Source organism: Dioscorea cayenensis, chromosome 4 (assembly GCF_009730915.1).
Source record: "Dioscorea cayenensis subsp. rotundata cultivar TDr96_F1 chromosome 4, TDr96_F1_v2_PseudoChromosome.rev07_lg8_w22 25.fasta, whole genome shotgun sequence".
In the NCBI taxonomy this organism is placed as follows: Eukaryota; Viridiplantae; Streptophyta; class Magnoliopsida; order Dioscoreales; family Dioscoreaceae; genus Dioscorea; species Dioscorea cayenensis.
This window is the reverse complement of record NC_052474.1, coordinates 20,812,803-20,826,230: the sequence shown is the minus strand read 5'-3', so window position 1 is coordinate 20,826,230 and position 13,428 is coordinate 20,812,803. Positions and strand designations below refer to the sequence as shown.

General features: G+C 38.3%; 1 pseudogene; it reads right to left on the bottom strand.

The window, feature by feature from the left end:
• Positions 1-2,219: 2,219 nt before the first annotated feature.
• On the bottom strand, positions 2,220-12,803 carry LOC120258768 (annotated as a pseudogene).
• Positions 12,804-13,428: the final 625 nt, after the last annotated feature.

The window sequence follows — 13,428 nt, the reverse complement described above, 5'->3', positions numbered from 1 at the left end:
GCTCGGCAAACGAATATGTTTACAAGCGATATGCATGAGGGCATGTCCTGGGAAAAGCTCTGCTGTGAGAAATACCTGCAAATCACTGATCCTACTAAAGCTCGGATCATGAGATCCAGTCATTCGCAGAAAAGAAAAGCTTTTCTTCTACCAGTGACATCTATGGCAGCCATTCAAGATGCGGACTTGCCAAAATTTGTAAGTGGATAAGAAATAACGTGCAGTGATAATAAACTGACATGATGTACCATCTGGGTGGCTTTCTGCTGATAGCCATGTCTGGTGGTTACACATGGAAAGCTTATGCAGTCTCTCAATGCTGTTTGCTGTAGCCAGCCTTCAGCCTACTGTGGGATGTCCCTTAACAGCTTAAGAAGATTTTCAGCATTGGCTCTCATAATCCCATTGGCTGCATGGTCTGTTATAGTTATGAAAGGCATGGAGTTTATGCTTGGTTTTGTTTTCATTGAATACTGCGCAAATCTTGCAGGTTGAATCGATCAGATCATGTTCTGACAGGTATACTGAATAAGGTGCTACAGAATCATTACAGCGTGAAATTCCAACTACCCCAAAAGTCACAGTTACTGCCAATAAAGTGCGGGAAATTGCATCCTTTGTTGATAACCCGGTGTGAGCAGGTACACTATCGCGTGTGTTTATGTACTTCTTATAGTTGAGGCTTTCATATCTTCATACTTGCATTGAAGAGTGATTGTGCAAAAGTCCTAAACTAAATGATGCAAACTTTTGTATCTTTTATTTATTGAACTTGAAGAAATAAACTGATGCTTTATAAAATTAAATTGGAAACTTTTTCTTTGCAGGTGAAGCAAGAGATCTTGGATAAGCTTGGGCTATCATCCTCTCCTGGTATCCACACTTATCCATATGCCAATATTGATTCCTGATGGCCATAAACGGTAGATAGATTTTCAAGTTAACCTTTCCGTATGCCATTGACTTGTTAAATGCAATATCTTCGTACGCAGCCAGAGCAACGAGGCCTAGAGGCATTTCAGCTTTCTTCTCAAAGCGATGCTTGCCACCGTCAGGGAGCCTGCCAGAGTTTCAGTCTCTCCTCTCAAACCATGTGGTAAACCTGAGCCCATGCGGGAAGGTAACCAATGCCATACTGGTACTGAATAATCCTTGTGGTTAGATACCCTTTATATATATATATATATATGAGGAAGCTTGTTACCAGTGCATGACTTGGGCATTTCAATCTGGGTTTGGGCATCTGTTGTAGCCAGTTGACCACAAGTACCAGTATATATAGGTTTTAGAATGAGCTAATGTTTGCACTATTTTGAGTGCTGGGAAATACAAGAGATGTTTGATGACTCTGTAAGAGTGGAAATAAAAGCAATATTTTGATATGGTACGTGTGCAAACATGATTTGTAATGTGAAGGTCATTTTTGAAGTGTAATATTATCTGTGCTTCATCAAGATTGTTCAAAGACGATTTCATCTTGTTTAGTAGTTTTGAATTGATTTTCTGTGAATTAAATTGATTCATTGCTGATCTTAGGTGTCTGCATTATTGTGTGTGACTCATTTTTCACACTAGACATTTCTGCCAGTTTTAATTTTTATGTTTTCAAATCAAAGTTATAAGATTAAAAAATATATTTTGATGGTGATAAATAAATTAATGTTTAAAAGTATGCTTAATAATTCTATTTTATAAAAATAATATTATTTAGAAGATACATATGATATATTACAAATACATAGCATCTCTGCAGTCTCTACAGAGGGTATTATATATATATATATATATATTTTAAAATACTTATTTAGAAAGATTAGGAAACTGCCATTCATGCAAGAGAATCAAAATAATACCACATTAAATAACATGTCAAAATAATATTTAAAAAAAGGGTTCAAAATTCCTAGACTAAACACAGTTCTTTGTAAAAAAATTAATACTCAAAATAGGACATACATTAGAAAAGTTATATAATCTCCAGAATATTTCCCCGGATCTCGCCTAAAAACAAGAAAATATCTTTTTAACATCAGACATCTGATTCTAAACAAATTGACAAAGAGAAATGCAGAGAAAAGAACAAGCTTGTTTCCAAACTTCTGAATCCTATTATGAATTGGCATCAGCAACGACACAGAGAATAAAAAGATCACAACAAAGGGCTTGTAATTGTATTATGTAACCCGAGGATTATTGAAACTGGTATATGTGACTCTGAATCATGAAGGGCAATACAAGTCAAACAACTTGAAGTAGTTATCTGCAATCAGTTGCACCCTCTGAGAGTATTTTTTTGGGGAGGATACCACCACCTTGGAGGCATAACACCGCTAACCTGCAAATAAAAGTAACAAATCAATATAAACAAGTGTTTACCGACGACAGTTTATAATGTGTATAATATATAATTTTAAAAGAAAACCCTCAGGACTTTGAGCTCATGTTGGTGATCGTGTGAAAATGGAACATAAACACTCAGATGTTTATAAATTTGAAAGTTCAACCTGGTTTTACATATTCAGGCTTGACATTTAAGTTTATACCGAGAAGATTAAAGAGGATGCAATACACAGAACATGATTTATAAGAGGCAACCAAAATTTTTGAAGATTGAGCAAGGAATATAGCAGAGATCTGATTAAAACTAGCTATTTATCAGGTAAAAATTCCCACCAATCTGATATAGTTCTGAAGTAAAAATGTAAGCAGGGCTGCAGACAATTCATGAATTTCAATTTTAAGAACAGCTGTATAAGTTTCAACGTATGTATTTCAAATGTTAATGTCAAATGCTTACACCTTCACATCACTGAATGTTTCTGCAGCTGTAAATTTGGTAGAAATAGGAAAGAAAACCGATGAATCTGCTGGAGGAGCGACAAACTCCATTGATCCACTGTCAAAGTTTATAGCCAAGATAAATCATAGATTGTATACAAGGCAAAGACAAGCAAATATTCAACAGTTATAATACCTGCGGTTTGAGTTATCAATGAGAAGAGTTGACCACTCCAATATGAATTTCTAAGAGTCATATCTGCACAAAAGAAGGAAATTCAATTAAAACCAAAAAGCAGCATTGCCAAAAGAAGCTATGGTGCATAAGATAAAGTAAACCATCATTTTTTTACATCCATTCTTACATCAACAAGAACTTTTCAGGCGAAATCAATTCCCTTTTTCCCTAACTAAACCAACTTCTTACATTCCAGCTTAGAGGCATGATTTCAATGTAGAGATGAAAGTGAGTTTAGAAAATAAACGATTGTCAAGACAACCAAAATTGAACAAGTCACTCGATGAAGATAGTTGCTTATGCATAGTTTTGTAAACCAGAAGGTTCGTGAGAAAAGATCTGACAGACAGTATGAAGGAAATATACATGCAGGAATGCTATAACTCATAAGCAATAAAGCGAAAACAATAAACTACATCAGTGAAACATTCTGAGTAATAAAATCTTCGACCTTTTTAAAGATACTATATGAACAAAATAAAGAAAAATTTAAGACAAATCACAGGAAGAAAAGGAAACAGACAGCAGAAAGGGGATATTCGCCGAGTGTGTAAAATGCTATTAAAAATCTGGACTTCTTCACAGAAACCACTACCTCTTATTGTTGATAAGGTGAAGTACACTTTTTCCTATGAACAAAATAATAGCATGTACGCCACAGCTGTAGTGGGGAAAAAAGCAGAAACCAAACCCTACCTCCATTCTCCATCAATCTGCCTTACACTAGAATTGGCTCCCGAAGTGCGGGGAGAGAAATTGATATCACAACATTTGAATTATCAAACATGTCTAGCCAACCTCATACTCAATGTTAACAAAGTCTCATTCCTGAGAGACAGAGGGCCAACCAGTTAACTGCAAGCACAAATATGACAGTCAAAAAAGTCTTTAATTATAAATTCTAAATACATGCCACGCAGACACAAAGCTCCTGCCAGTCAATGTGGCAAGAGAGGACTCATCCATGCCCTGAATTCTCCACTTCCTTAAGACCAACATCATTTTATTGATAGGGAAGGGGCTATTGGATCTTTCAAGCCTATAATCTGTTGCTTGTTAAAGAGCTCTTTGTTGATATTAGGATGAGTTTTGAAGCTAAGTCAGAGTAAATCTCTGCTTTCAATCTGTATGAGATGAACATACGTTAAAATCATCTAATTGTACCACATGGATTCATTTGTACAAAGAGATGCTCAAAAATTAAGAGTAAGTCTCAGAGTCATATATTGAAAATAAGAAATATTTTCACAACTATTAGGTAATGGTGCAAAAGAGGATTAAATAAAGGACACTAAGTGATTACCCGAGCTTCTTCTCTTCAATAAGTATAACCACATGCAGCCGTAAAGGTGCAGTGGTGGAAACTAAAAAGGTCTAAGCCACAAAACTCTGCCAATAACCAAACCAATGACATAATAGGAGAAGGATATTTATCCAGCACAAAATATTTACAACAAGAAATTCACAAAAGGAACTAATGACACTTGTTCAACTTAGCTAAACAATAGCAAGGAAGCATGGACTGCAAAGATGGCACAGGATGATACAAATGCAAGATACAGGAGAGAACAACAGTAGCTGTGACATGAAGCGAATTCAGTGACATCAGTGACTATATCATTGAAAATTGATCTATGATTGCAGAACTTTTTGCATAGGGAAGGGGAGATGAGCACTGATACTATTTACGGGATGGATATCCTGATTCCTGATAATAATAACTGAAAATAAAAGAGCACCTGCACTTAGGCAGCGAAATAGGAGCAAATCTATTTATCCCTTGAATAGATGACAAGGTGCTTTAAGTATGAGATGATGAACAAGGTCCAGCCACAAAACAAGGCATAGCACCAAAGACCAAACACATAAATGGGAAAAAATAAAACAATTACACTGCAGCAAGTGATGGCAAATCAGTCACAAAAACAAGGTCGAACTCCTTACGCACAAACGAACAAATATGGTGATAAAAAGAGGTGAGAAGAAACCTGAACCGGACGAAACCATCATCTTGGTTGAAATTTGTAGTGAAAAGGGTCCCTTGGACATCAAAACTACTAAGCCCTCCATCTCTCATTTATCACGTGGCCTCTCTTCAATAGTCAATGTGATAGGATCAGTGGGTGGAAGAGGGGTCTTTGATTGAACAGCGCTTGGTTTCACATCTCCTCGATAATCACTTCTCCTTCAGCCTTCAATGATTCCAAAAACTGGTTGATTCTCTGTGTTTTCCCCAAGTTGCATGCCGAGACCTTTAGGGGAGCATTGGCAGCTACCGATTGAACGACCTGATAACCCCAGAGTGTCTTTGAAAAGTGTATATGTTAAGCATTCAGTTGGATAGATCAAATAGTAGCCTGGAAATGAATGATGGCTATTCTATTTAGGTACAATTTAGCTTCAGCATAGAAACAAACACTCAGATCTATTACTCATATTGTAAAATATAAAGAGTTCCAGGATTTCTCAATATTTGAAAATATGAATATACACAGTTTACACCGTGTGTGTGTTACATAACATGTTTTAATTCAAAACATGAGCCTAATATTCATGGGTGAGCAACCATTCCCTAATCAGAAAAGGTTTAATAAATCTCACTTAAGATCTATAATTTCTTCTTGTTTAACATGTTAATTCTCAAGTACCAAAGGACTGTTTATGTTCATCTACTTAAAACCAAGAAAAAGTAAAAACCAACCAATCTATTTGAGATGATGAATATTCTCAGTAGACGGTAACTTATTCAGACAAAAGCCAGATCCAGGTGATGGCTGCATGGGAAGCTCAGTAAATTGTCTGCATAGGCAATGAGGAAAACGTAGAGAACTAATTGGTTCATATTCACCTACAAACACTTGAGGAAAACAATGATCACAAACAAGATTAAAAGTTTTACATACAAGAGATATATATAGACCTGAGCTTTGTAGAGAATGAATCATCAGTGTTTAATCCAAATCCAGAGCCACTTCCAAAACCACACTTCCCTCCCGCTAGAGATACCTTACCACTGCCCTTACCACCAAAGCCACCACTCTCAGTTCTTGGGGAACCTGACAGACAAAACCACCCTTCTCACTATTCTTCAATCTGAAAAAAAGTAAAGTAGCAAAAAGGTAGGGTTAAGAAAAAATGTGTGTATATCAAACAGAATTTATCTCAAAATCAACAGAAAAGTAGTCAGATGAGGCTTGATCAAGACCAAGTTGGCCCTGTTTCCACCATATCCAATGGTCACACAAAAAAGCCTGATTTTTGGCAATACCATAAAATTCTGCTACAATCAAAATGACTAAAGCATAATTGTTCGACTGAAATGGTTCAGCTGAATTAATAAATAAAATAAAGGATACTAGCTACGGGTATGCACTATTACAAATGTAGATACTCCACAACAACAGTCTAAAAAGTACCTTGCTTTTGTCAATTTCACTAGCTTTTAGTTTCATAACATCCTTAGTTCATTGATCTTGCTTTTGCATGACAAGCTTATGCAGTCTCTTCATGACTCTTTCCATCTGCAGTATTGCTTAACTTGTGCCACTGTCACTCCTTCCTTGTGCCCAAGAGAGATGGCTTCATCAAAAGCAAAAATAAGCTCAAAAGCAGCCTTACAGATGCAGTCTTCATCTAGAGGGTGAATATTCAGGTACCTAAGTGAGATTAAGGCCATCATCACAAAACAAGTACCACAACCAACAAGTGGAAGGGCAATTAAAGTAAGAGCCCAAACCATCATATCAGTTGCATGGTACTTGACTTTCTCCCAAAGAAAAATAGACTAAAACTTTGAAACCAAAATCTTCATTTTCTTGTTTCTTCATTTGATCACATTTTCGAGAAAAGAATACTTATTGTCTATATGCGAAATCAGGATCCAATCTTGATCCTGAAATAGGAAATACTCAGAATTTACAAATGCATTTTATCTAAAAGAAATTTATCTTGAGTGGTTTAGCAAGAAAATACCATTTTTCAGAAAATAACTCCATTACCCATGAAAATCGACATAATTACCCAAATTGATGAAGAATGGTTGTATTAGTAGCCCAAAAGAATGGATAAAGATTAGCACAAGTGATATCTCTTGTTTTTGTGCATCCAACTCTCCATTTCCTAAATTTTGAGAAAGCACTATGATCTAATTACCTCAGATTGACGAGGCACATTTCCAATATCATTTTTATAAAAGCAAGGCATAGCTGAAATCAATCAAACACCAGGAACCTGGTATAAAAAGGATACAAGTTTGGACAACAATCGCAGTGTGTCAGATCTTCAAGAATGTTGCTCTGCTTGTTTGTTACTAGCAGCTCAAATGTAAAGCTTCTACTATCGAAGCTGGTGTCACATAGCATACATTATCAGCTTCCACGTTAATATTGTGCTGCTTTCCTGTTCAATCAGCTTGGGAAATGCGGCAAGTGACCCTTCAATTCTTATTAGTGACATGTCCACACATTGCCTTGAAACAAGTGCTGAAAGTTAAGACACAAACAAGAGAGTTAACCCGATTTCTCAGCTTATAATTGGCCACATTGAATAAGTACATATAGCAGTAACCCAAAAGCAACTGTAAAATCAGACCAACTTCGTGTAGTCCCATTCTCCAGCTTATAAAACTAAAATTCACACACAGACAATATATGTGACTGAGGTGGGTTGTTAAAACCAAACTTGGGCACATAATGAATAGAACCCGAGAGTTAAACAAGGAGGGCGTTCATTCCTGAGGAGAAGGCACTCCACTGGTAGGAAAAGAGTCGTATATTGTGTTTACTTAGAACCAAGAACAGTTTTTGACACCAAGCTTTAAACAATTAGAAAAGGAAATGTTTGATTGTGAAGGAGTTGTCTAAAGGTGCGCCTACGAGAATAGAGATACTGTATAAGGTGTTCCTAAATGGATACAGAATATAAGAGACAAGATCTTTCTCATCATAAATTATTTTAGAGGGCTCTAGAATTCATGTAGTGATAAGTGATGTAAATTTAAGATTTCATGATAGGTGGGAGTTGCTATGCTGCTTTATGGACACTAATTTAAGACTATAGGTATACATACATTAAATGCTTTTAGATATTATATTAAAATTACACTTCAATTAAAAAGTCTGTTACAAATGTTAAGACTTGCGATGTATTCCCACAATGTTTCAACCTTTGCAGAGATTCACTATTTTGCATTTTATGTGCAAAATAATTACTGGTAAAGAAATTTGAGAGTTAGCTGTAAATCTTGACTTCCTCCTGTCATAATTTGGAGATCTGAGACGAGGCTGGGCTTTTTGTTGGGAGAAAGATAGATCAAATCTAGCATACTACAGGAATATGCAGTGCCTATAAGGAGTTGACTTTGCTTGGCCAGACAAAACCAACATGTCTATAGATACCCTAAACATGTACATAGCTAGATGCCATAGAGAATCCAATTTCATGTAGGTGTGGTGTTGTTTTTGTAAGAAGGATTTTATATTACAAAAGAAGAACCTCAATGTTTGTTCAAATCATCATCAAAGGATTAAGTGAAAGCGTTATAAGAGTTAACTACTCCGAGACAAAATTACAATAAATGGCATAAAATGACAAAAGTAAGTGCTGGAAAATTTACCCTTTCAGACTTTCATGTTGTGATAGAAACACATAGAACCACCTGCTTTCGTAGAAGGAAAAGTTAGCATAACAAATCTTGGATTGCAAAGATCTATTATCAATGAGAGAGACAAGATAGAACACGTTTAGATATAAGATGGAGACATATAAGAAGTTAAAATGCACTTTCCTGCATGCATTTGCTATTTAGTGCATTACACCACAATAGGCATACAATATCAACAACAGTTTGAAAAACACAAAGAAAGCGCGCCTAAAAACACTTGTTTCAAGTGATGTTCTATCTTTCCTTTAGAAACTAGAAATTTATAACGTTTAGTTTTCTTCATCGTGCTTCTCCATTCTTATATTTGCACCAAACCTTATACATTACTGTAACAGAATAAAGCTATTTCTGCAATACTGACCAACAGCAAGTGAACAGAGGAATTAAGGAGGAACTGCAAAGGGTTTCAAAGATTTTCATTTTCATAATGGAATATCAAAGATCGCATGACAAAAGAGAAGTAACAACTCAGTAAAATTTGAGAGGAAATACATATGTGATGAGAAGAATGAGGGTGTGTTTGGCTTAGACCAGAAGCACCTTGAGTTCTCAAAAGCATATTTATAAGTGGTAGTTGGCTTCACAAATGCAACAAGTCCTTTTTGTACTCAAAATCTAAAAATATAAAAATAAAGTAAAAAATCCTTGCCACAGCATTTTTTAAAAGTTCTGTTATTGATTGAGGCATTATTTTGACACAGAAATCCCAAAAGTAAACATTATTAATCTTATCTTTTTTAAATTTTGAAAATTTGTGATGAAAAGCAAACTTTTCTTGAGTCAAACCATGAGATAAAAGGGAATACATAGAATGAGAAGAATCCTATGTACCATTGTTAAAGAAAAAGAAATCCAAACAACTGGTAGTTACAGAGCTGAGAGAAACTGATTGGGCAGAAAAAGGCCTTCGCCATCAACAAAAGCACCTACAAGTCTGCAACAGTATAAACACTGAAATAAACATCATCAAAAGCATAACATTGAACATTACCAAAAGGGACCTTCAAATATAAAACCATATGTTAGCAAATCAAAGATGAAATTTTGTCTTTTCAACAAAGGTCATGTTCAATGTTTATAGTACGACAATGCAGAGTGGGGAAAATTGGGCAAGATCACAGTGATCATGAAATGCATATAAATCATAAACCAATTGGCTTCCAAATCATCTATCCCCAAAAGTTAGACTCAAACAACAGATATCAAACCAGATCTCCCTCCACCCCTCCAAGATTCAAGCCCAAAAACCAATCCAAATCCATTAAAACAGCAAAATCCGGCAACAAAACACTCCCGAAATCTAAGAAACCATCAGTTCCATACTGCAAACACGAGATCTAGATATTCCTAAAACCATCACCCTATCATTCCATACAACTCCCAATCAAAGATCTAGGGATCAAAAACAGCCCAAATTTCAGAATTATACACCGGAAAACAATGGATCTGAAGCTCTCTTGCACGAAACTAGATGAATCAAGAATAATTTAAGAAAAAGGATCGAATGAAGAGGAAGCGAGGCGAGAGAGAGAGAGAGAGAGAGAGAGAGAGAGAGAAATGGAAGCTTGCCTGCGAGGAGGTGATCTCCGATGGCGGATCTGGGAGTGAAAATGAACCGGGTTTCTTTTCGATTGTCGAATACAATGGGTTTTCGAGGCGTGCAAGTCACGTGACAGTTAGTTCAATTCTATTTATTCATCGTCTTGTATGTCCAACAATTACTCGAATATTTGTAATAAATTGTGATTTAACTCGGTTCGGATTTGGATCCAAAAATCCGACCCGTCAAGACGCTCACCCTTGCGAAAATATGTCAAGCTGGGTTGGGATTAGCGTGAATGTATTTTAGAGGCAAATTTGATTTAATCAGAATCCATCCTTGACCACATCTTTTGAACGCGGGTTCGGGGAAAAATTTCTTTTCCAGTCCTAAATCTCACGAGGGATTCCCAAATTTGGAAGATTCTTAGTCCTGAGAAATGCATGTATTAAATAAATCAAATATATAATTGTTTTTGTGGAAATTGCTAGAGCGCTTTTAAGTTTAATAAAATTGCCACACATATTAGTTTTCTGATCACAAAAACCCTCATAAAGTCTATGTTTTTCAAACCCACGACCACAGCATTAGCGAGGCGGAGTGAGTTTCAAATTTTTGGACGAAAATGCCGCTTTGCGTGGGGAGTCGGTACTTGCCGGTAGTCTCGGCGATTTGGAGGAGGAAGTGGGGGGTTTTCCGTAGGGTAAAACCAGGGGCAATTTATTGGAGTAGTTTAATTGCTTTTTCTCGAGCTCACCGTCTTGTGCATTTCGAAGTGATCTCAGAGTTGTCTCTCTGTAGGGCGAAGCCTACTGTAATTAGCGTTTCATGATTTCACTTTTCCTGCGGTATCTCGAAGGAGAAGTGCATGTATTGGTTGGCGTTTTCATCGAGTTCTGATCGAGGTAGTTGAGTATGATTTTATGTTAGCGTTACACATTCTGTGAAAGATTTTTCGGTTTTGTGTTTGTGCTCTGTTTTTGTTGGGAGAATATTGAAGTCTGCGGGGGATTTCTGATAGGGGTTTTTGTATGTCAGGAGATTTCGGCTAGGGTTTTGTTTTGTTTTTGCGTTTTCGTATGTATACACTATGAAAATAGTTTTTCGATTGTTATGATTTGTATAATATTTATAATGATGCGTTTCGTTTAGGGTTTGATATGGTTCGATTTACTGAATAGGGGTTGCGTTTAAATGAGATGTTACAGTTTAACATTTGTTGTCTCTGTTTAAGTATTCTCATCTCTGTTTAACAAAATGGGTCTCTGTTTAACATTTTATATCTACGTTTAATAAAGCGAGGTTCTAGATTTAAAAACCTTATATTTAGCTTAAACTTTGGCAGCCAATCTGCAGGGGCTTGTGATTATGGCGGTCGACCCTAGTTAATGGGGTTGCTATTTGACACGGTTGTGGAGACCTTAGGCGAATTGAAAGTTAACATGTGACCCGCTGCAGCAGGAGATTATTGGAAGGACACCCGTTTCGCGGCGTTATTTGGTGGGCCGTATACCAAAGAGGGCCCTTCTTGATTCTCTTTTGCGAAGATCACGATGGTCGCTGATAAATTCGAGGATCGAGCGCTGGGAGTTTCGAGACCTGCGAAGATGTGGCGCCGTTCACGGTGCCGCGTTGCGATGGCGGCGGAGTGGTCTTTCGAAAAGAAAACCGGTCGGCGTTGCGGTAGCTGTCATCAAAAGACCTACGAGGAGCGCAGGAGACTCAGTGAGACTGCACGAGGTGCGACTTGTTCGACGAGAGGGAGAAGAAGATAATTTTTGTCGAACTCGATGGTGTACCTCGTGAGAGCGAGTCCTCTTCCAAATACATCATACTCGGTTCGAGCCCGGATGGGTTGATTACGTCGATGCATACGGCCGTAGAGCGTCTGGCGTAGGCGCGCGCGCGCTGAAGTGGCTTATGGAGGATATTCCTGGCCTTGCTTAGGTCACGAGATAGATCTTGTGGGGAAGAAGACCAACGAAGTACATTAAGGGTTGCTCGGTCGCTTGACGTCTGGTTCTGGTGGCCGGGAGCGGGAAGAAAGTCAGTGAAGATCCAGGATCATCGTCTACGGTGAGAGTACTTCAGGAGCCAGCGGCGGTGAAAAGCAAAGCTTGTCGTGGCATTTCGATGGAAAAGAGGTAATAAATCGTAGACGATGTCTAACATAAGTCTTTAATGTTTAAACATTTTATTTAGCGTTTAACTTTAGTATTTACGTTTAACTATTATCATGTAGTTTTCAAATATTTTGTTCTCCAGTTTAATTATATTCTATAGCGTTTAAATATATAGTTTTATAGTTTTAAAATGAATGATCTCGCTGAAATTGTTTTGGTTTACATATGTTAGTTTGATTTGGTTCAGTGAATCTTTGAAAGAAACGATTTGTTGTACGAGTGGATGGATGCGTGCTCGGGAACCGCTGCCGGCGAGGATGAGGCGGCCTACATATGCGTGTGGCGGGCCTTGGATTCTCCTGCTTCCGGCGCGGCGCAGCTGCCACGCGTTCCTCGGCCTGGGAGAAGCCCTGCGGCGTGATTGCGAGCAACCCGACTGCCCGGCGTGACGGCGGTCGCCATGCGCGGCTACTCCGGCCAGGTGGCGCAGGCCCAGCGGTGACATTGGGCGAGAAGATGTCGCGCAACTCTTATGCTGCGTGCAGATATTGATGGCCAGGAGTTTCCTCGGCTTGTCGGCTCGATGTGGGCGGCTGGGAAGGGCCGTTAGCGGCCGAGGCTGCGCCGTCCCTGAAAGCTGGCAGTGCAAGCGAGCAGGCGCATGGGGTCGATCGACAGGCGGCGTCGTCGAGGAAGGAAGGTACGTTCACGCGGCCACATTCTGAAAGAGACGCGAAGAGCAATCAATCGCCTCTTGTCTCCGCTGGGTGGCGTGACGATGAAACAATGGCATGATACCATCGATGGTACGATCTTTATTCTGCTTGAATGCGTAGCCGGCGTTGATGACTATGGCGCGTGATTGGAGGACATACGTAGATGATCAGCGTGGCCGTTACTCGCGTGATTGAGAAGGTCGTTGACTGCTGTACTTCTAGATGAAATCGTCGACTTGGGCAGATTGGGCCAGAATTGCCAGAAGATAGCGGCGTCGAGATGGACACTTGATCCACGAAGGTCGAGAGCAGAGTTAAAGTGTGTCTCGATGATCTTTGTTAATGGCGTAGCGCGTTTGAGAGAAGATCGT